Raw genomic sequence first — 20,987 nt, 5'->3', positions numbered from 1 at the left:
AAATTTATTCTACTTCTAATGTCCTCTTTAGATTTTGGTATCTTGATTGTGACTTCATGAAAAGAGGGAGGTATTACTTTTTGTACAGTTCTCTAGAAGAATTAAAGACCATTTAGATTTTCTTTTTATGTGTCAGTTTTGCTCTTCAAATTTTGTCAGTTTGCTAATTTTTCAAATATTACTATATTGATCATTTCTACCTCTTATTTTTTTCACTTGTCGCATTAAAGATTTATCAATTTTGTTATCTGGTCAGTGAATTAACTTTTTGCTTTTTCGCATTTTCACATATGCAGTTATCTGCTAAGGGCTAACGATAAAAATGTTTTAGCTTCTAGTTTACATGTAACATTATTGTCATTATCATTTTGGCAATACCAGCAGTGCAGCCTGGACTCAGCATCAAACCCATTTATATTTTTGTGAGTTGCTTCCATAACTTTATCATTTAGGAATCACAACTTCACGCTTCACGCTTCCATATATGCCCAGACTTCACTCATCTTCCACCAAAATTCCACTGCTGTTATCTTGGTCCCTTCCTTCCCTTTCCCTCTTCCCTGAGGTGATCAGTATATTTTTCAAAGAGTTTAAGAATTATTTTTGCTGTGTTTTGTCAGGTTGTTTTCTTTGATTATTTAAATTCCATAAATGAGTGAAACCATCTGATAACTTTCACTTAGCATTATCACCTCAAGAGCTATTTTATTCCAAAAATCACTATTTAATCATTTTTAACAGTTAATAGTATTCCATTGGATATATATATTCCACAATTTCTTTATCCAATCATCAGTCATTGGGCATTTAAGTTGGTCTTATAACTTGACTATTGTAAATAATGTTGCTGTGAACATAGGCATGCATAAATCTTTTCACTTGAGTTTTCATATTTTTTGGGTGAATACCTAGAAATGGTATTATGGGATTTATGGTATTTCCATTTTTTTCATTTTTAGTAATCTCCATACCATTTTGTGTAGTGGCTGCAAAATACTGCATTTCGACCATTAGAGCATGAGTGTTTCTTTTTTCCCCACATCCTTGCCTTTGGGCATAGTTGAATAGGTGTCATGAACTTAAATTTTTCACTCTTAAGAATGGTGCTAATTCTAGGGAGTTTGTAAGTATGCCTTATCTGAAGAAATTGTCTTCTCTTACTGTTTGTTAAGAATTCCTTTTATTTAATAATGAATGGGTGCTGACTTTTGTCACAATCTTTTATTGCATATAATCATACAGTGTTGCTCTTTTGTTGATAGGGTCAGTTAGAGTATTTATTAGAGCCGTTTTAGTTGAGTCTCATACACAGAATTGAGCAGAAAGTACTTAGTTCCAATGTATTCCATGCCCCTGCGTGTTCAGCCTCCTATTGTCAGTATACATATCAGAGTGATATATTTGTTAAAATCAAAGAATCTGAATCCATACATTAGCACTCAAAGTCGTAGTTTGTATAAGGATTCAATCATCCCTGGTGTTACATACTCTGTGGGTTTGAAATGTATAATGGCATCTATCTACCATTGTTTTATCATAGAGAATACTTTCTCTCCCCTGAAAATTGTCTGTGCTCTGCCTGTTCTTCTTTCCCTCTCCCAGACCTTCATCACCACTCATCTTTTCAATGTCTTCATAGTTTTGCCTTATCCAGAATGTTATTATAGTTGTAATAATACAGTATGTAGTCTTCTCAGATTAGCTTCTTACATGTGGTAATAAACATTTAAGTTTACTCTATGCTTTTCAAGGCTTGATAGCACATTTCTTTTTAGTGCTGACTAATATTCTATTGTCTGAATGTGCCATTGTTTATCCCTTCATCTACTGGGGCACATCTTAGTTGCTTCCATGTTTTGTGAATTGTTTATAAAACTGCTGCAAACATCTATGTACAGGTTCTTGTGTAGACATAAATTTTCAACTCATTTGGATAAGTGAGTGTGATTGTTGGGTTATTTGGTAAGAGTATTTTGTACTTTTGTTAAAAAAAACACTAAACAGTCTTCCAAAGTAGTTGTATCATTTTGCATTCCCACCAGCAATGAAGAGAATTCCTGTTGCTCCATATATTCATCAGCATTTAGTGTTGTTAGTGTTTTGAATTTTGCCATACTAATAGTTATGTATGGATATCTCATGTTTGCTTTAATTTGCAATTCCCTAATGCTATATGATATTGAGCATCTTTTTCTATGCTTATTTGCCATCTTTATGTCTTCTTTGGTGAAGTGTCTATTAAAATCTTTGGTGCATTTTTTAATGGGGTTGATTCTCTTTTTCTTACTGAGTTTTAATCATTATTTGTATATTTTACACAACAGTTCTTTATCAGATATATGTGTTTAGCAAGTACTTTCTCCTAGGCTTGTGTTCTCATTCTCTCGGCAGCTTCTCACAGAGCAGAAGTTTTAATAAAGTCTACTTTATCAGTGCTTTCCTTCATGGATTATGCATTTGGTTTTATAGAACTCCCTTTTCAAATATTAACCTAATCTCTGAGTTACACTTGTTTTAGTCACGATTTACCATCCTTTTGCTATTTTGCTCCATTCAGTTCTTTAATAGTTTCTTATATTTTCATATCCGTGTCCCCATAAGGTGTGTTGATATATAAATTTTACTTTAAAAAAATAATCTTTGTCAATTTTTTATAATACTTTGGACTTATAAAATGGATTTTAGGAGTATTGCTATTTTTCCTGTGTTGGAGTTTTTGTGTGTATTTATTTTTCCCTTGTGTTTGGTAGAATTTACCATTGAAATTATCTGGACTTGGATTGTTATTGTGGGGGATTTAATTGTATTAATTTAATTTCATGATTGTTATAGAATTATTTAGATTTTCTACTTCATCTTGTGTTAGCTTTAGGTTTTCTTTTTTTTCATTGAATTTATTCATTTTGTTTAACTTTTCAAGTATGTAGTTGTTTATAATGTCCTTTTTTAAATAAGATTGGAAGTGCTGGTACATTTTTAACTTATGTTTTATTCTTTTCTTATTCCTAGTCAATTATGTGAGAGGGTTTTCACTGTTATTTTAGAAGAAATTATTGAAGCAATTATGGAACTAAAACTGCTTTGGATTTGTGAATTGTCTCTATATTTGTCATCTTTACTTTTTAAATTTATGTTTTCATCTTTGTTATTTCCTCCTTTCTACACTTTTGGATTTAATATGCTCATGTTTTTCTAGTTTCTCAAGATAGAAACTTAGATCTTTGATTCTTTTCCATTGCAATTTAATTTTTAAAGCTATGAATTTCCCTCTAAGCCAGTGTAGTGTATCCCACAGATTTTGATATGATTTCATTTTCATTCATATAGAAATATTATTTCGCATCTTTGGTTTCACTTTTGACTGATAATTTAATGTATCATTTAATTTTAGGACGCTTTAAGTTAATGTTATTGTTACTTTTTATTTTTGTTATGGTCAGACATAATACTGTAATTTAATACCTTTGAAGTTTATTCCAATTTGTCTTATAGTCAGATGCCTTTACGAATATTCCATGTACTTGAAAATGATTTTTATTCTACTTTTGTTACTTACAGTGTTTTGTAAATGATGGTTAAGTCAAAATGGTTGATACTGTCATTAAAATGTTCCACAATTTCCTGATTTTTGTTTAGTTTTTTTGAAAGGAGAATATTTAAAACTTCGTTATACAATTGTGAGTATTTGTGTTCCTTTCCCTATTATGGTGTTAATGTTTCTCATGCATTTTGAAATTCTTTTTTTTTTTTTTTTGTATTGAAAAAACAGGTTTATTAGGACAGGGACAGAAAAGTAAAGGACACTTGCATAGACACAAGCAGGCAGGAAGAGCTGCCCCTAAAGGGACAGGTTTGCTGAGAGAGGCCTGCATGGTTGCAGGCGGGTGGCCTTGAGGAGAGCTGCCTCCGCTGAGGGAGGTCAGTGAAGAGAAGTTCCGGCATGGGACAGGTTACGGGCAGGTGGAGAGAGTTGGTGAAAGAAGCACCTGCATAGTCACAGGTGGGCAGAAGGGAGTGCTGTCCATTTTGAAATTCTTAATTGGGATATTTTCAGTTTTCACATATTCCTGATACTGTTAGCTTGTGACCAAGGGGTTCCCTGGGACTCCCAAACTTAAATGGTCTAATGGGATCTGGCCATCTGTGTCCACAAAGCCAAAAGAGACTTTTATTGTCAAAGAATTTTAATAGAATTAGTATGTATAGAGAAAGAAAAACTGTTTCTAATAAGAGTTTTTCAATAAAACACCTGAAATTACCCCTCGTGGATAAAATCCCAGCCAAACAGGATTGGCTCAAGTGGGCTGCTGAGGTCCAAAACCTGCCACAATTCTAAGGTACCTTCTGGTAGGGAATCATAGAAGGGGTCAAAGGGGCCAGGCAATTCTGGGATGCAAGGAATAAAATCAAAGTATAAATCAAGATGAAGTCTGCTCTTTCACCTTTCCCACAGATGTCACCCACCCATCTCTCAGGTGTCTCTCCATGTCTCTCCATGTATCTCCTTCCCAGCAGAGCCAAGGGGTTAGTCAGTGTAGGGGCAGGAAGGGACATGGAGCAGGATCTCTATGATCCCATGCAGACCGGGTAAAGGAGGACAGAGTCCTGGAGACCTCGGTGGGTTTTCAGGCTTTTATTGGGATTTACCGGGTACATGGCAGGTAGGGGTGCTGGGGGGCTGGGAGGTCTATCAATCACAGGTCTGCCCACCTGTGACTATGCAGTAAGTCTTTACTCTGTGTGGGCTCTCCGGCCTTCACTCGTGTTCTCTCTGCTTCTCTGCTTTCCCGCTTCTGTTCATTCTTGGCTTCTGCTGGCGTCCCCGTGATGCCGCCCTTATAAACTCAGTCTCTCAGCCCAGGTGTACCCACGTCAGGTGCCTGCCATCAGGCCTGCATTCAGGACCACAGGGTTCCCTCATCTATCCTAATGGCGGGAGGGCAGAAAAGCCTAATACTTTTACCTTACCCTACAGTCAGGCCACAGGAACAAGAGTTCTCCCTCTTCTTTTGTCTGAGCCCACCTGCCCTCTATGTTATATGGCTTCACCTTACCATTTAGCTTCAGTCTTAAGTGGAGAGGGGGGTGGGCAAAGAAAGTGGCACTTCCCTTTTACAGAACTGTCTCTGTAACACACATCAATTCTTTAATCATTGCAGAATGTTTGCTTTCATGTAGGGTGATATTCTTGGTCACCACAATAGAATGCTGTGGAATTGCAATGAAGAAAAAAGTTCTCTGTACCTCTGAGAGCTCTTCAGCATGTATTGTAAAGAAAATAAGATACAGAATTTCATATAAGTATGTGATATTTTGTTAAGAAGAATTAGAGGTAAGTTTTTTTTTTACTAGTATTTTCATGAAGTAATATCTTAAAGGGACAAGAGGTAATGGAGTATGTGTAGACAGGAGAGGGAGTGAAATTTCTCAGTGGAAACCCTTTTCATTTTTGAAACATGTAAATATATCTTTTTAAAATCATTAAAAAATTCTTCCAGGTTGAGGTAAATAAATCCACAATTCTGTGAATCATTTAAACAAGAAATAGGGCCTCCCCAGTGGCGCAGTGGATTGAGCGCCGCGCTGTGAAGCTGTCCGGAGCCTCTGCACACGGGTTCGATTCCCGGCCGGCCAGGGAGAACCCCGCATGGCGAACAGACCTCTCCTGTCTCACCCGCTGCTCCCCTCAGTAGTGTCCTTGGTCCGTCTGCCTGTTCTAGGCTTGCTCTGTTTGTGGTGAATTCTCTCATCCTCCCGCCTCTGACTGTACCCCAGTTCTTGTATAAATAAATTAAAAAATAAAAAAATAATTCTAAATTTAAACTTACCCAGATAATAGAAAAAGAGGAGATGCTTGCTCTAAACCTGCTTGTCTGTTGTATAGTATGGAGATGCTGCATGGGGATTTCCTTCCAGAAACCAGCCATTTTTTGGTCCATACATTCCAGGGAGCAGCAGAAAGCCCCCATATTTATAGCCATCCCCAACTGTGTAATAAGTGAGCAGGTTTTCAGCAGGCATCTCCACATTTTCTGCCTGTAAAGTACAGGAATGGACACAGTGCAGGTTTTCTGATCCAGCAGACCGGGTAAGGAGGAGTCAGAGTTCTCAGTGGTTTTTTGCAGGTCTTTTATTGGGATTACCAGGTATACAGCAGGCAGGGATGCTGGGGGGCCGGGAGGCTGGCAGGCCTCCCAACCCTCAGCAAGTCTTCACTCTATGTGGGCTCTCCGGCGTTCTCTGCTTCTGTTCGTTCTTGGCTTCTGCTGGCATCCCTGTGACGCCGCCCTTAAAAGCACAGTCTCAGCTCAGGTGAATCCCATCTACCTATGCCCACACCCTACTCCAGGTGCCCGCCATCAGGCATACATTCAGGATCTCAAGCTCCATCATCTATCCTGATGGTGGGAGGGCAGAAAAGCCTGGCATTTTTCCTTACCCTACACTGCCCAACTCATTTTATAAGACTGGAATAACTTTATTTCAAAACTCTGACAATATTAAGGAGGGAACTTGGGCAAGGGTATGTGTGATTTTACTTTTATCACAAAAGTCAGGATAAATGGTTCTCTTTAGTGGGAAGGAGTAGGTTGTTGTCAGGTGGGTACATGGGGATGGTTTCTGGTTTGTTTCAATTTTTTTTAAATATAAATATATTTTACATCATTGTTCATTTTTTGTACAATATTTGCTTTCTCTGCGTCACTGTTCTTGATCTGTTTTATTTGTTCGCTTTATTTGTTTTATTTATTTGTTTTATTAATCTGTTTTATTTGTTCGATTTATAATTGGTTAAACTGCATTTGTTTCATTTATGTGCATATGTTATAATAAAGTTTAATTGTTAAAATGATTTGTAAAAGCTATAATAATCATGGAATGTATATTTATGTAACAAATTAGCTTTTTTAAAATATATAAAATAGCAACTGAGAGGATAACTTTTAAGAGCTTTTACTCCCCCTCTCGGAAATTGGCAATTAAACAGTTTTAAAAAGCGGGACTTAAAACAATTTTTTGATAGTGGAATTTTTTTTAATAGAGTAGTCATTCCTTTCTGTGTTAAAATGATCACTAGAGTAAAGCAGTGATTTTTTTAAAGTCAGTAAAAGCTGGTTTCTCCTATACTAATTTCACCAAGGAATTAGAGATCAGTAAAATCTGTATCTAGTAGGGCCACCTTGTTTTGTTTTAAGGTAGTCTATTGGGATTTATACTCTGCAGCTGGCACAGAATTCTAGCTAGTGTTAGAATTGTGCATTCACACAATCAGTATAGGTTCATTGCAAATAAAACTCATTAAAACAATCATTCTATACAAAAGAACAGAGAAGGTATGTAATACTAGAAAACTCAACAAATAAAGGGCCCTGGGACAAAGAGGCTTTCTTCATTTAAAGGCTGCCTACCATCTCTACTTTTATTCCAACTCTAGAAAATAACTGCTTGGAAGATATATATGACAATTTAAATCCTTGTTAGGAATTCCATTTTCCATTCTTTTGGAAAATCTGGAGCCAGATCCTCCAGATTCACACTCAGTTTTGCTCTCTGGAGATACTCTGTTGGAAGAAGGGTTTGAAAGTTGTTTGTAGCAGGATTTGAAATAGCAGGCACTGTGTGGAACTAACTGGTCTGTGTGAAAGTCCTTATTAGGAAATTTAAAGGGCTCATTTGCTTTGTCAGTGGTGAGGATCAGACCACTAGGACTGAGATGTAGCCAGGTTTTGGAGTTATTTTCTGTTTAAGAGAGTTCTGTGAAAACCAAAAAAATTGATTCAGATAGACTGTACAAGGTTTGGCCTAGTCTACTTTTAAAAATCTAGCCCCAAAGTACACTAGCTACTGTCTAAACTCTTCAGTCTTACCTGAACTTAAAAAAAAAAATGGAATTCCTAATTCCATACCCCACCTTAACCCAAACTGCCATATTTAAAAAAAAAAAAAAAAAAAAAAGTGTGTGCAGGACTGATTGGGAAGGGTGCTGTAGTTGAATTTTTTTTTTTCTAGTGCTAATCATTGATTAGCACCATGATGTAATTCCACTGCATCACCTTTCTCACCGAATTCGACAATCAGTTGCCACTCTAATCATTTTTCTAAGAATTGGCAGCTAGCAGTAAGGCGTGGAATTCTCCACTCTCCAGTCCATGATACAGATGATGTGTCTTTTTCGTTTTGTTGGTGGCATTGGACTTCAGGCTTGTATCACAGTCAGTTGGCGCACACAGGGAAGGCTCCCTCTCCTGGTCCATTATTGAAAGTATCAGCTGTGATCATTGCACTGTAGAAACTGTAACTATAGTGTTTATTATCTTTGTAGGGTGGAGCATAACCAGGCTCATGGGTCTTATTGTGTACTTGGGAGTATCTCTTCACCCTCATCACCTGATAGTGGAGAGCCATTGAAATGCTTTCATGGGGAGGATAGAAATGTCTTGCTGCCTACATGGGTGATAGAAGAGGTTCCGCTGTATATATGGAAGTCCTAGAGGCCACCAGATAGGACTTCTTTCTTGGTTCAGAAATTCCAGAGTCCAGAAGGAAAACCCCTTACAGCCATCCCCATATTACATAATACATGAGATACGTGAGCAGGTTTTAATCAGGCATGTCTACATCGATATTAATTCCATTGGTGTGAACGCAAATCTGATCAAAAATGTTTTTCATGACCCCAAGCACCCAGGAAGAAACACAGATTCTGTTAATGATTTTTTTTTTTTTTTTTTAGTATGTAGATAGTTTGGTCACTAGTTTTGGATATCAAAGTTTTAAGGTAGAGCCATTTTCTTTTCATAGCAAACTGTTCTCTCAGACAGTTGGGTCTATCTGGGAAAGTCTCAAATAGGCCACTCATATAACTAATGTCAACTTTATAGAGGCTGAACAGTTTATCTGCAGGGGGTGAAATAGGGTCTCTTTGGAATACTAGGCAGCAGACATCAGCCAGAAAAGGATGTTTAACACCCACTTCATTTTAGGGTCTGGATCCTGTATTTATGGAAGCTGTGGAGACCCTGAGCCTGCAGTTGCCAACACCAATACCTGGATCCTGAACCCAGCCCCACCATTGTTGCTACTTGGAAAAGATACATAGTATTTTAATAACATGATTATTACACAGAACCTAGTAGATAAAGGTAAAGTTACATATCAATAGAGGATACACATTCTCTCATAGCAAGTACAGAGAGTTATTAAAACTTACCATGTTCTAAGAGAATGTGTTCACAGTGGGTGCCTTAATAACTAAAAAATCATCTGTGAGACTATAATGTCTGATTTTAATAAAAGGTAGTTAGAAATTAATATCAGTAAGATAGTGAAAATTGACTCAGATATTTTCACTTTTTAAAAACTTAGTTCATATAGGAAACTTTAAAGTAATTAGATTTGAATGAAATGCTACTTTTCAAAATTTGTGAGATATTTAAAGAAATTTATAGCTTATAATACATTTATTAGGAAACAGTGAATTTTGGTAACTTCTGTTGGGTTGAATTGTGCCTCCTCCCTTATGCACTCAAAAAATTCATGTTGGAATTCTCACTTCCAGTACTTCAGATTGTGACCGTATTTGGAAATATGACATTTTCTTTATGTATTACATCTTTCTTTATTGTTGTGCAGTAACTGGTTTCTCCCCTCAGGTGTAGACACTGTAGTTCTCCCATCACCATAGCACCTGTAAACCATCACCATAGTCTCTTATACTCTTCCTCTTCCCTTGTTTTGACCCCTCTCCCTCCTCCTTCCAGATTTTATGGTCAGCTTGCCATTTGTCTTTTTCTTGACCTTTTGTTCGGTTTCTCTATATTCCACATATAAATGAAATCATCTGATATTTATCTTTTTCCTTCTTATTTTGCTTAGCATAATCTTTTCTAGCTCTATCCATGTTGCTGCAAAAATAGCATGAGTTTGTCTTTTTTGATTGCTAAGTAGTATTCCATTTTGTTTATATACCACAGCTTTAAGTTTTATTTTATTGTTTTATTTTTTTTTTGGCATAGAAATGGGGTGTAGACCAGAGATGAGGAGGGGTGAGAGGATTCACCAGAGACAGAGTGGGGAGCAGAACAAGCAGAGTTACTGAAATATACTGCTAAAGGGAGCAGTAGGCAAGATAGGAGAGGTCGGTGGGGATCGAACTCAGGCTGTAGTGGTGATAGCATTGAAACTTAACCCCTAGGCACCATGGAGGCCTGACCACAACTTTTTGATCCCTTTGTCTGTTTTTGGGCATTTGGGTTCTTTCTGTATCTTGACTATTGAAGTAGTGCTGCAATAAACATAGGAATGCAGGTTTTCTTTCAAATTAGTGTTTTCTTGTTCTTTGGGTAGATTCCTAGGAATGGAATCACTGAGTCATATGGTAGATCCGTTTTCAGTATTTTGAGGAACTGCCACACAGCTAATTGGAAATACGTCTTTACAGAGGTAATTAAGTTAAAGTGAAGTTATTAGGATGGGCCCTAATCTGATATCATTGTGTCCTTAAAGGAAGGGGAAATTTGAACACAGGTTTGGGCAGAGGGAAGAGGAAATCAGAAACCGAAATGCTTATTTTTCTATATAGTTGTTAAACTTGTGTACTTGGAAAGTGTTATCTCCATTGGATTAATGCTAACTTTTCAGAATTGATGCCCAGTCTTCTTTGGGATTATATGATTTATAATTTCAGAGATGAGATATAGGCAGTTTCTATAAATTTTTGCTCATTATGTTCATTACTATTTTTTCTTCCAATTCTATTAGTGGAATATTTTCTATAATTATACTTTCTTTTTTTTTGAAAATATGAAAACTGCTTATTTGTATGTACTAATTCATTAATATTAGTTTTGTCACTTGTTATCTCTCCATATTACCTCCTTGTTACTGAAAGTTTACTTTTTCCATTATTATTTTATTGCTTTCTAGGTATTACATCTACCAAAATTGATAAAATTTGGAGTGTACTCTGATAATTTCCCTGGAGCTTTCTTTACTCATTGTGTATTAATTTTGAGTTCAACTTTCTGCACAACTGATCTTATTTATGAATTTTTTTATTCCTGAAATGTAGTTTTGGATTGTAGTTTCTCCATTCTTGTCTATCTCACCCCATTTTATTCAACCGGGATTCTAGGAATTCTTCAAGATATCCACTCAACTTTTATTTTCTGATGATATTATGGTTTTATTCCTTTAACAGCTTATATTTTCTGTCATTTCTTGCAGTTGAAGATAGGAGGGAAGTAAGGACTCTTAGTCACCTCTCCAACTAGTCTCTAAGTATTGACTTAAAAAAAAAGTATCAGCAAAAGTCATTGCTTCTGGCTCTTAAACTTCAGTAATTGAGTATTTCTTGATTGGTTTTCATAGTTGAGGTTCTTTATACTATGTGTTTCTTTCTTTGAGAATCCCAAATTCTCCCATTCCTGTCTTTTTGTATCATTCATGAATAATTCCAGCCCCTGTAACTTTATATCCTACATGTTTTGATACTTTTGATTTCTGGACTATAATATCTATGTGGGGAGGCAAGGCTCCAATTAATTACTCTCTTTTCTTTTGCATTTGGGTTTTGACAAGTACATTACAGCCAGATCAGGGTCAAAGTTATCAGGATCCCTGTTAAAAAGGATCAAGACATGAACTGACATAAATTGGAAACTTCTCATTCATTGTCTGCCCCAAATGAAGCTGTGGTTCTCCATTTTAGATCTCGGTGCAGGCTCAAAATATTTGTATCCGACTAGCTAACATGAGGTTTCTGACCAACCTGAGAAGCCCATTTGCTTTCGGAAGAGAGAGTGATGTTGAGATACGAGCTTTTAGACCTGTTGCCAGAAGACAAGTCTTGAGTCTTAATTCATTTGAGCTCATCATATGGATAGAAGTGAAGTGGAATTATTCACCTTTGTATTACAACACTTGCCTCTTGTCTCTAGGAGTGGGGACAAGGGCTTTCTTGTTTTTGAGGTGGACTATATCCATTCACTTTTAACTGGTGGGAGAAAAAGTTAGCAGGATATGTTTTACAGAAAAAGAAAGTAAAGCAGAGCGAATTTGTCCAAGCACTCATCTCTTTGGCTCAGTTCTTCCAGGTAGCTTTGAAATGACTAATGTGTCATATTTTAAGACCAATATTAGTGGATACTGTGTTTTCAGATACAGTGGATGTCCTTCCTGCCTGATAAAATGTATTTTATCATCACCTTGTTTCTTTAAAATCATTCCCTATTTGAATTCATTCCAGGCACACAATTATGGTTCACTGTTCAAAAATCAATTAATGTAATTCAACACATCAACAAAAAGAAAAATAAAAACCATATGATCCTATCAATACATATTGAGAAAGCATTTGACAAAGTTCAACATCCATATATGATGAAGGCCCTTGAAATTCTTGGAATAGAAGGAACAAACCTTAACATAATAAGGTTATAAAAACATTAACTCGAAAGGAAACCTGCACTCCTATGTTTATTGCAGCGCTATTTGCAATAGGTAAGATATGGAAACAATCTAAATGCCCAAAATGACTAGATCAAGAGGATGTGGTACATATACACAATGGAATACTACTCAGCAATCAAAAAAGATAAACTCATTCTTTTTGCAGCAACATGGATGGAGCTGGAAGGGATTATGCCAAGTGAAATAAGTAAGAAGGAAAGAGAAAAATGTCAGATGGTTTCACTTATAGGAGGAATTTGGTGAAAACAAATGAGGGATCAGGAAAAAAAACAAAGACAAAACTGTCAGGCAAACTCTAAATCTGAGACATTCAGCTGGGAGGGGGAGACAAAGGGACAAAAACAGGGGAGGAAAGAGCACAAGAGACTATGGTGACGGTTCACTTGTGTCTTGGTGGTGGGAATTTTATGGGGATTATACCCGAGAGGCAATTGAATGATGATGTAAAACGTATATAAATTTAAAAAAGGTGGGGGGAGCATTTGCTATTTGAAAATAAGTGAAACAATGGATAATGCAATAAAATTAATGGAAAAAAAACAATGGATAAATGTGTTTATAAGAATGGAATAAAGATATGACACTTTTTTAGGTGATAGCTCCTGTATAGCATCTTCCTAGCAATTATACTTTACTAAATTCCTTATTTACATGTTTAATTTTTATCTTCACCAATAGTTTATAACAGAAGGCAAGGATCAGATTTCTTTATTCATTGTACTTAGTACATAATACAGTAATTGTAAATGTGCAATACTTTTCCTTATTAAATGAAAAACAGAAAAATCAGTTTCTTTTTCGGTCAAACTTCTGTTTTGACTAATGAAAACAATACTTACTGAGCATGTGCTATAACCTATATGTGTTCCATACAGTCTCATCAACTAGGGAAAGGTACACAGCATTGATGTGTATACTGTGGGGGCATTTCTTTTCATTTTCTATTCACAGGTAATAAAATTGGGATAGTTTTATAAATATAAGTATTTAATTTTTACTACCAAGTCATTTTATCTTTTCCCCATGTTTTGAAATATTTCTTTGTAAATTTTTGATGGTTCCATAAAAGTCCATATGTGGCTGTTCTTTATTTTATTTAACAATAATGTTAAGCTAGAATTTTTTTTTTTCATTTTCAGTTCACTGCAATTCCTAGCACCTGCAATAGTGTCTAGACATAGTAAGTGCTCAGTAAACATTTGTGGGATCAGTGAATGGAATTTAGGTTGTTCTATTTTTCCTGTAAGTAATGCCCTAACGAATACTTTTGTATATAGTGCTTTCATCACATTTCAAATATTTTTTTCTAAAGAATTTCTTGTAAAAAAAATTTTAGAAGAGCACCTTGCTGAATGAAAGGATATGGACAAAATTAGATTTCAGATTAGTTTTCTTTATAAAATAAATTTTCTGTGGCTATTTGTTTACTTTTATTGTATATATTTTCAATAATTCCATTAGAATTAAAAGAATGATTTTTCCTTATAAGTGCATTCTTTTAACTGGAATATAGGGTTTTTGCTGGTGGTGAAAGATTAGGCTTGAAAGGTCACTTGGGCAGATCAGTGGATGACTTGGTATGCTGTGCTAAGGAAATCTGTTCTGTGGGAATGGGAGTCCTAGAAAATGTTAATAAACAGAATAGTGATGTAATCAGAATTCTGAAAGATAATGCTGGTGTTAGTGTCCAGGAAGGATTGAATAGAAAAGGGGGCAAATGCAGGGGGCATCCTGGATATCTCACATGTTTAATCAGTCACCAACTTTTATGCTCTGAGTATTTCTTGAATTTCTTTTTGTCTTTCCTCTTCAGGTCTTCAGTATCCTTCACCTCAACTGTGACCTTCTCATTTCTTCCTCTGCCTTAAAACATTTTCCACACAGTTATTAAAGTGATCTAGCTAAAACCTCCTGTGAAGAATGGTTAATTCCCTATTATCTTCATTTTAAAGTTCCATTTGATTAACATGGCATGGAAGCGCCTTCATTATTGAATCTTTCAACCTCATTTTTTGCTAGTTCCTGCTAGAAGGAAAACATTCCTTAGGAAATGAAACTTTATCCCTTCCTCCCACACACGTATTTCTCCCTCTTGGGCCTTGTTCATGTTGCCCTCCCTTCTTAAAATATTACCTCTGTCCAATCAAACTCCCTGCATTCCATTTTTCTGGGTTCATTGCGTAAGACTCAGGTGACAGACACCCCTTTGAAGAAATTTTAACGTATTATATATGTATATATTAACATATTCTATTTCTCCCCACTCCCATCTTTTTTGGTGAGGAATTTCTCTTCTGTGCTTTTTATAGAATTTTGTTTTTACTTTTGTTTCCATGTTGTACTGTAGTTGTCTGTTTAGAAATTTTTCTCCCATGTTGGACTCTGAGATTTTCTAGGGCAAGGATTCTTTTATTCATCTGTGTATCCTCAGCAGTTGGTATAATGCCTTTCATCTAGTAAGGTAGTCAAAAAGGGGCCTGTTAACATTTTTTTTAATTTTTAATTTTTAATTTATTTTTGCATAGAAGAACTGGGGTATAGACCAGAGGTGCAGGGGGTGAGAGGATTCACCAGAGACCAATTGGGGAACAAAACAGGTGGATTTACTGAAATACACTGCTAAGGGGAGCAGTGGGAACGACAGGAGAGGTCTGCCGCACCATGTGGGTTAGCTTCCTGGCCGGGATGGAACTCAGGCTGTAGTGGTGATAGTGGTGAAATTCAACCCCTAAGCCACCAGGGAGGTCCCACTCTTAACATTTTTCAGATTAAGTAATGAGGGATTGAACTAGGTCACTGGTGGTAGGAAAGAAGATTGGGTGAGAGAGACATTGGAAAGAAGTCAGTTTGGATGTCAGTGATGAATTAAATGTAGAAGTTGTGGATAATTGAGGTATACAACTTGAGTAAATGGGTTTGTTATACAGGTTTTTGACTTTTTTGAGATATGTGCTGAACATTCTAGAGAGATGATTAGTAGGCACTTAGAAATTGAGGGAGTAGGATCAAAACAAGGGGGAGGTAGGAATTGTATGGGGACTATAACCAAGATGAAAATGCATACATTGTGCAAAAATGAAAAATGATGTAAAATATATAAAATTAAAAAAATAAAAAATAAATGGAATCATATAATATTAAAAAAAGAACAAACAAACAAGAAGAACAATGAAAACCTCTTGTCATTTGTAACAATATCCATGGAACTGGAGGGGATTATGCTGAGTGAAATATGGCAGAAGGAAAAAGACAAATATGAATACGGAACAACAAAATAAAGTGTCAGATAAAGATAACCCAGTAATAAACCATAAACCTCTGACTGTAGAACTGATAGTGGGAATGGGAGAAAGCACAAAGAACTATGTTAAAAGACTGGGTGTCCTGGTGGTGGGTGTGGTGCTGTAACATAAACTGAAAAAGGTGATTCTGTATATCTAATGTTATCTCAATGTTATCTCAAAAAAAATAAATACGAAGGAAAAAAATGGGTCTAGATATTTGATGATAAAGATCTAAGAGTCATTAACATATAGGTATTAATCGAGGTATTTGGAATAGATAATAATAGGAAGGAGGGAGATAGAATAGAGGTGGCTCAGGGACCCTTGGGAAGCAATATTTAACAGGCTATCGAAAAAAAATTTAGGGACGTATATTGATTGTCAGCAGTGTCCAATGATGAAAAGAGGGTGAAGCAGATGAGAATTGAGAATAATGTTTTATTTGGAAATTAGAAGGTCACTGATTTCAAGAGAATAATTTTAGTGCAGTAAACAGAAACTAGATTGAAATTGGCAAGTGAGAGACGCTAAGAAACAAATAAATGATGAGCAAGTAGAAAAAGCGAAGATATACCAGTATTTAAAAAAAAAATGTTTTATAGAGAAATGTTACCTTTTGGAAAAGGGACGTGATTGCAACTTATTGAGAGAAAGGTGGGATAGCAGATGGTCTTAGAAAAGTTTTTCAGTTGATATTTAGGATCCAGAAATAAAGAGAGTTGAAGTCCAGAAAATCTTTAATGGAACAAGGGCAACAAGGTAAGGAAGGACCTTGGTCTGGAATCAAGATCTAAATGATATTGTTAGCGTTGGGAGTGGTGGTGGTGGTGGGGCACTTCTTTCTTGGGCTCAAAAGGAAAAGGATATGTAGATATTTAGAAACACTCAAAGATGATGTGAGGGAATGAGAAGGTTCTGTTTTCTATGAAGTTGACTATAGGGTTGTTAATTGTGGGATTGGATCGGACAGGTGGGAGATAAGATGGTGGCAGGATAGAATGGATATTTTAGAAGATTGGTAAATGACACAAAATTAAAGGAACAACAAAATAAAGTGTCAGATAGACAACAATTGCTTCCTCTAATTACTGTGACTGCTGGTAGATCTTAGGGCTCATTTGAGGTTGAGCTGTGGGAAAAAGGGTAGCAATAAGAAATAAACTTGAAATATTTTTTTTCATGAAAAGGACTGATAAAAAGAACAGGGTAGTGGGGGATTACTTATATAGTACTCATTAGGATTAAGTGAGGCAGATTAAGACAATACTCTACAGTCCTAATACTTGGAAGAATTGATGAGTGGGGTTCCAAGTACAGTCCAATCTGCTGGAATATAGCAGATTGCAGTCCAGCCTTCAGTGAACTAGAAGTCAGTCCTGTCTGGTCACAAACCAGTGGGATTTAGACTCAGGATTAACTTGATGCACTTAGTGCATGACTGATAGTATTTGACCTTTAGAGTGAGAAGGTGTTTTTTTTTCCTTTCTTTTCTGGTATATTTTCTCTCTCTCTGTCAATTCAAGTACATAGAATGAAAGCAACAAACAGATTGCATGTAATTTATTTTAAGGCAGGGTGCATTGTTGTAAGGTCTGGAATGGACACTGAGCAGATTTTCTATGATCCAGCAGACCGGGTAAAGGAGGAGTCAGAGTCCTCAGTGGTTTTTGCAGGCTTTTATTGGGATTTACCATGCACACGGCAGGCAGGGGCGCTGGGGGGCCTGTAGGCTGGCAGGCCTCCCAGCCCCCAGCAGGTCTTCACTCTGGGCTCTCCGGCTTTCTCTCGGCTTCTGCTTCTCTTGCTTCTCTCTCCGCTTCTGCTGGTGTCCCCATGACGCCACCCTTAAAAAGCTCAGTCCTAGCCCAGGTGAATCCCATCTACCTATGCCCACACCTTACTCCAGGTGCCTGCCATCAGGCATGCATTCAAGACTGCAAGGTTCCGTCATTGATCCTAATGGTGGGAGGGCAGAAAAGCCTGATACTTTTTTACCTTACCCTACAATTGTATATAGAAAAATACTGGCTGGTTTATGAGCTCTTCTTAGTTACTTAATCCTGATCAAAATATCTGGGGTTGCCTTACATACTCTGTAGTATTTATCAACAATATATTTTGAAATGCAAAAACAACCCGAAAGAGACATTATTTCCTCCAGGGTATTTTGTCTTTTATTAGGAATTTGTAAATAGAGACATAGCAGCACAATGGGTAGGCTCAACTCTAACATGGATATCTAATAGGTGTAGCATTTCTATCATTAGGCTTTTTCTTTAAAAAAACAAACCAGAACACTATGAAAATAAAAGCATTATGTATGTAACTCCTACCAGAAATGCATAAATCATGGGAAATATTAAAGGAGCAAGATACAATTGAAAATCAACAGCTCTACCAGTTAAGACCTTCTCTCTACAACTCAATTGTTATCAGTTACTGCTTAACTTAACGCTGGGTTTTCCTTTTTGCTTTCAGGAAAACCTTTAACTTACGCCCTGGGTGTTGCCTGTCCACAGTTTCCTGGTGGCTCACCGCTTCTGCCTGCTCCAGCCTTGCTCCGGCAGCTTCAAGGCTTCTGGGCTTCAGAGCTTGTTGTGAAAGCTTGCTGCTTTGGCCTGCTACCCCTGCTTCAGGTGTCAAAAGCTTTTAATTAGCTTGCTTCCTCTAATTACTTTAACTAGGCCCTTATGTGTCTGCATAACCTAGTCCTAGAGTCTAAAAGGAGAATTATTTTTAGCCATTCATTCTTCCTTAAAAACTCTTGTGCCCTGGCTCTCCTGAGTTTCAAGGGAGAGTAAACGAAATTTGAAGTTAACTGCATGATTAACCTCTGATAGCCTCTGCATATGTGAGGCTAGTCTTCAGTCTTTAGGGGCATACTGGTATGGGCATTATAGTATTTTGATAGCCAGTGTCTGTTCAGATTGGTAGGTGCCCATGTTGTAACAGTTTTAAAATATTTTGACTAATCTCTATTGCATATATAAATTCTTTCTCTTTAAAAAGGATATTTCTAGTTGTTAAGTAAACTCTGTAGTGTTTTTAGTTTGCTTGTAGAAAGACTTAGTATCTTTTTATTTTCATTATTTTGAACATAAACGAGCAGTAGCAGAATAATTTATAAAAAAACCCAGCGATTCCCACATATTTAGCAATGATCATTGTCAACATGTCAACAGGTGTCAAGATGGTAGGCGTAATGAATGGGAAGAACAATTCAGGAGCTCTGCAGCTATTCAGTGCTCACAGTAGTAAAGAGCACCAGCTCTGTAATCAGTGGGTACTGAGAACCTGCTTTGGAATGGTGTGTAAGAGGATAGTACATGTAATGTGTTCAGCCCAGTACCAGGTACATAGTTGGCTTTCTGTAAATGAGTTGTGTTGTTATTATTGATAATACATGAGGTAAACACTGTACGGGGAGATAAAAAGTAAACAAAGACATAGTAGTAAATAATGATAATGAAGTTTTTTTTGTGCAGTCCAGACTTAAAAGCTTTACATATTGTTAAGAGAGCAGCATGAGTTGAAATGATCTAATACACAAATAATAAATCCTACAATTAATTTTTTATTGTAATTCCTTATTTTTTATTTGAATTTCAGTATCAGCTTGGTAATATACTTGTAGTTGAGAGTATTGAGGCCTTACAACTTCCTATGTATATACACCCATATAAATTACAGGTCTTTCATCATTTATTCAACAGATATTTATTGATCCCTACGCGTTGGGCATATACTAGTTGAACACATGAGAAAAATTAATCCCCTCCTTCATAGAGCTTATATTCTAGTGAGTGAGGCAAACAGTAAACAAAACACATAAATAGAATATAGTTTGTTAAACAATGATAAGAGCTGGGAGGAAAGGAAGTAAAGAAATAGGGTTAAAAAGTGACATTTCAGTGAGGAGGTGAGAGCAACCCATTTGGCTTTATGTTGGGAAGAGTATTTGGCACTTTAAAAGTGCAAAGGCCCTGAGTTGGGTAAACAAAGTGCCCAATATGTCTGGAGCAGAGTGTGCTGGGAAGAGAGTAGAATGTGGTCTGGGAGGTTGGAGGGCCAACATATGTAGGCCTTATAAGTTATAGAAGGGATTTTGACATTTACTTGGAGAGAGATTGGAAACCATTGGATATTTTGGAGCAGAGGAATGTCATGATCTGAACTTGTTTAAACAGGATGACTGTGGCTGTCGTCTTGGGACAAGGTTGTGGGGGTGGGGTACGGCAGTAGTAGAGAGGCCAAATATTGTGGTCTATCTAAGATACAGTGATAGCTTGGAATGGGATAAAGTGGAGGAGATGCAGTGAATTTGGGATTATGTTGAATGTAGACTAGATTTGTAGAGCTGCAAGGTAGTTGTGACTGTGATATTGAAATATTTATTGTCATTTGAGCATAGTTGTTTTAACTATAAATTTCATATGATACTAAAATTATGTCTAAGAACTCATGAGTTTATGTTTGTTATTTCTGTAGTGTTTATCATTTTTTGGTACCATACTGCTTTTAATGTGATGTATTTAAGAAATATTTATATTTAGTGCTTAAAAATGTATCTTTGTCCTGTTAAATTTATAGTCTTCTAGTCTATACTAAATGTACTTTTCATTTTGATCACATTAAACATGAAAGGACATTTTAACATAGTACTCTCTCTCATATATCAAATAGACATAGTCTTTGAAAATCTAGGCTCTGAAGTTTGAGTCTTAGGAGAATCCTCTTGTTTTTAGCTTTCGTCTACTGAAGCGAACATGACTATGATTTGTAATGGTAAAGGAATAGAACAAGATCTATTTGTTTTATTTTATTACCTCATCAGCTTCATATTCCTGTTTTGTCATGCCATCAATTTGATCACTCATGAATATTTCCTGAACTCACATTTCAGTCTCTCAGCAAATTTTAAGAACAGAATATATTTTTATTAACTATACCCCACCTCATTCCAAAGAGATCTTAGGCAGCACATGAGATTGTTAGAACATACTTCTGAGAATGTCTGTCACCCTGCAGCAGCATGGCGTTTCTGACCACCATGCTGCTGTAGAATCATCCTTGTTTTTGACCCACATTACAGTGTCTTAATAATTAGTGGTCATTTCATAACCAAGACTAGATTTGGATTTCCACACTCTGTCATCCCATCCTTAAAATTTCCATGTCCCATATAAAAAATGTAGAAGAATGAGTGGAAATCATATTGTCTAGAAATACCTG

The 20,987-nt window shown here is 36.4% G+C and overlaps 1 protein-coding gene across 11 annotated transcripts in view; it reads left to right on the top strand.

Moving 5' to 3' along the window:
* Positions 1-20,987, top strand: part of CDC42BPA (CDC42 binding protein kinase alpha) — a gene marked incomplete at both ends in the record, with an annotated part of 264,693 nt that overhangs the window by 50,193 nt on the left and 193,513 nt on the right. The gene's annotated exons all lie outside the window — the stretch shown is intronic.

This window comes from Talpa europaea (genome assembly GCF_964194135.1).
Source record: "Talpa europaea genome assembly, chromosome: 14".
NCBI classification, from domain to species: Eukaryota; Metazoa; Chordata; class Mammalia; order Eulipotyphla; family Talpidae; genus Talpa; species Talpa europaea.
This window is presented reverse-complemented; position numbering and strand designations above follow the sequence as displayed.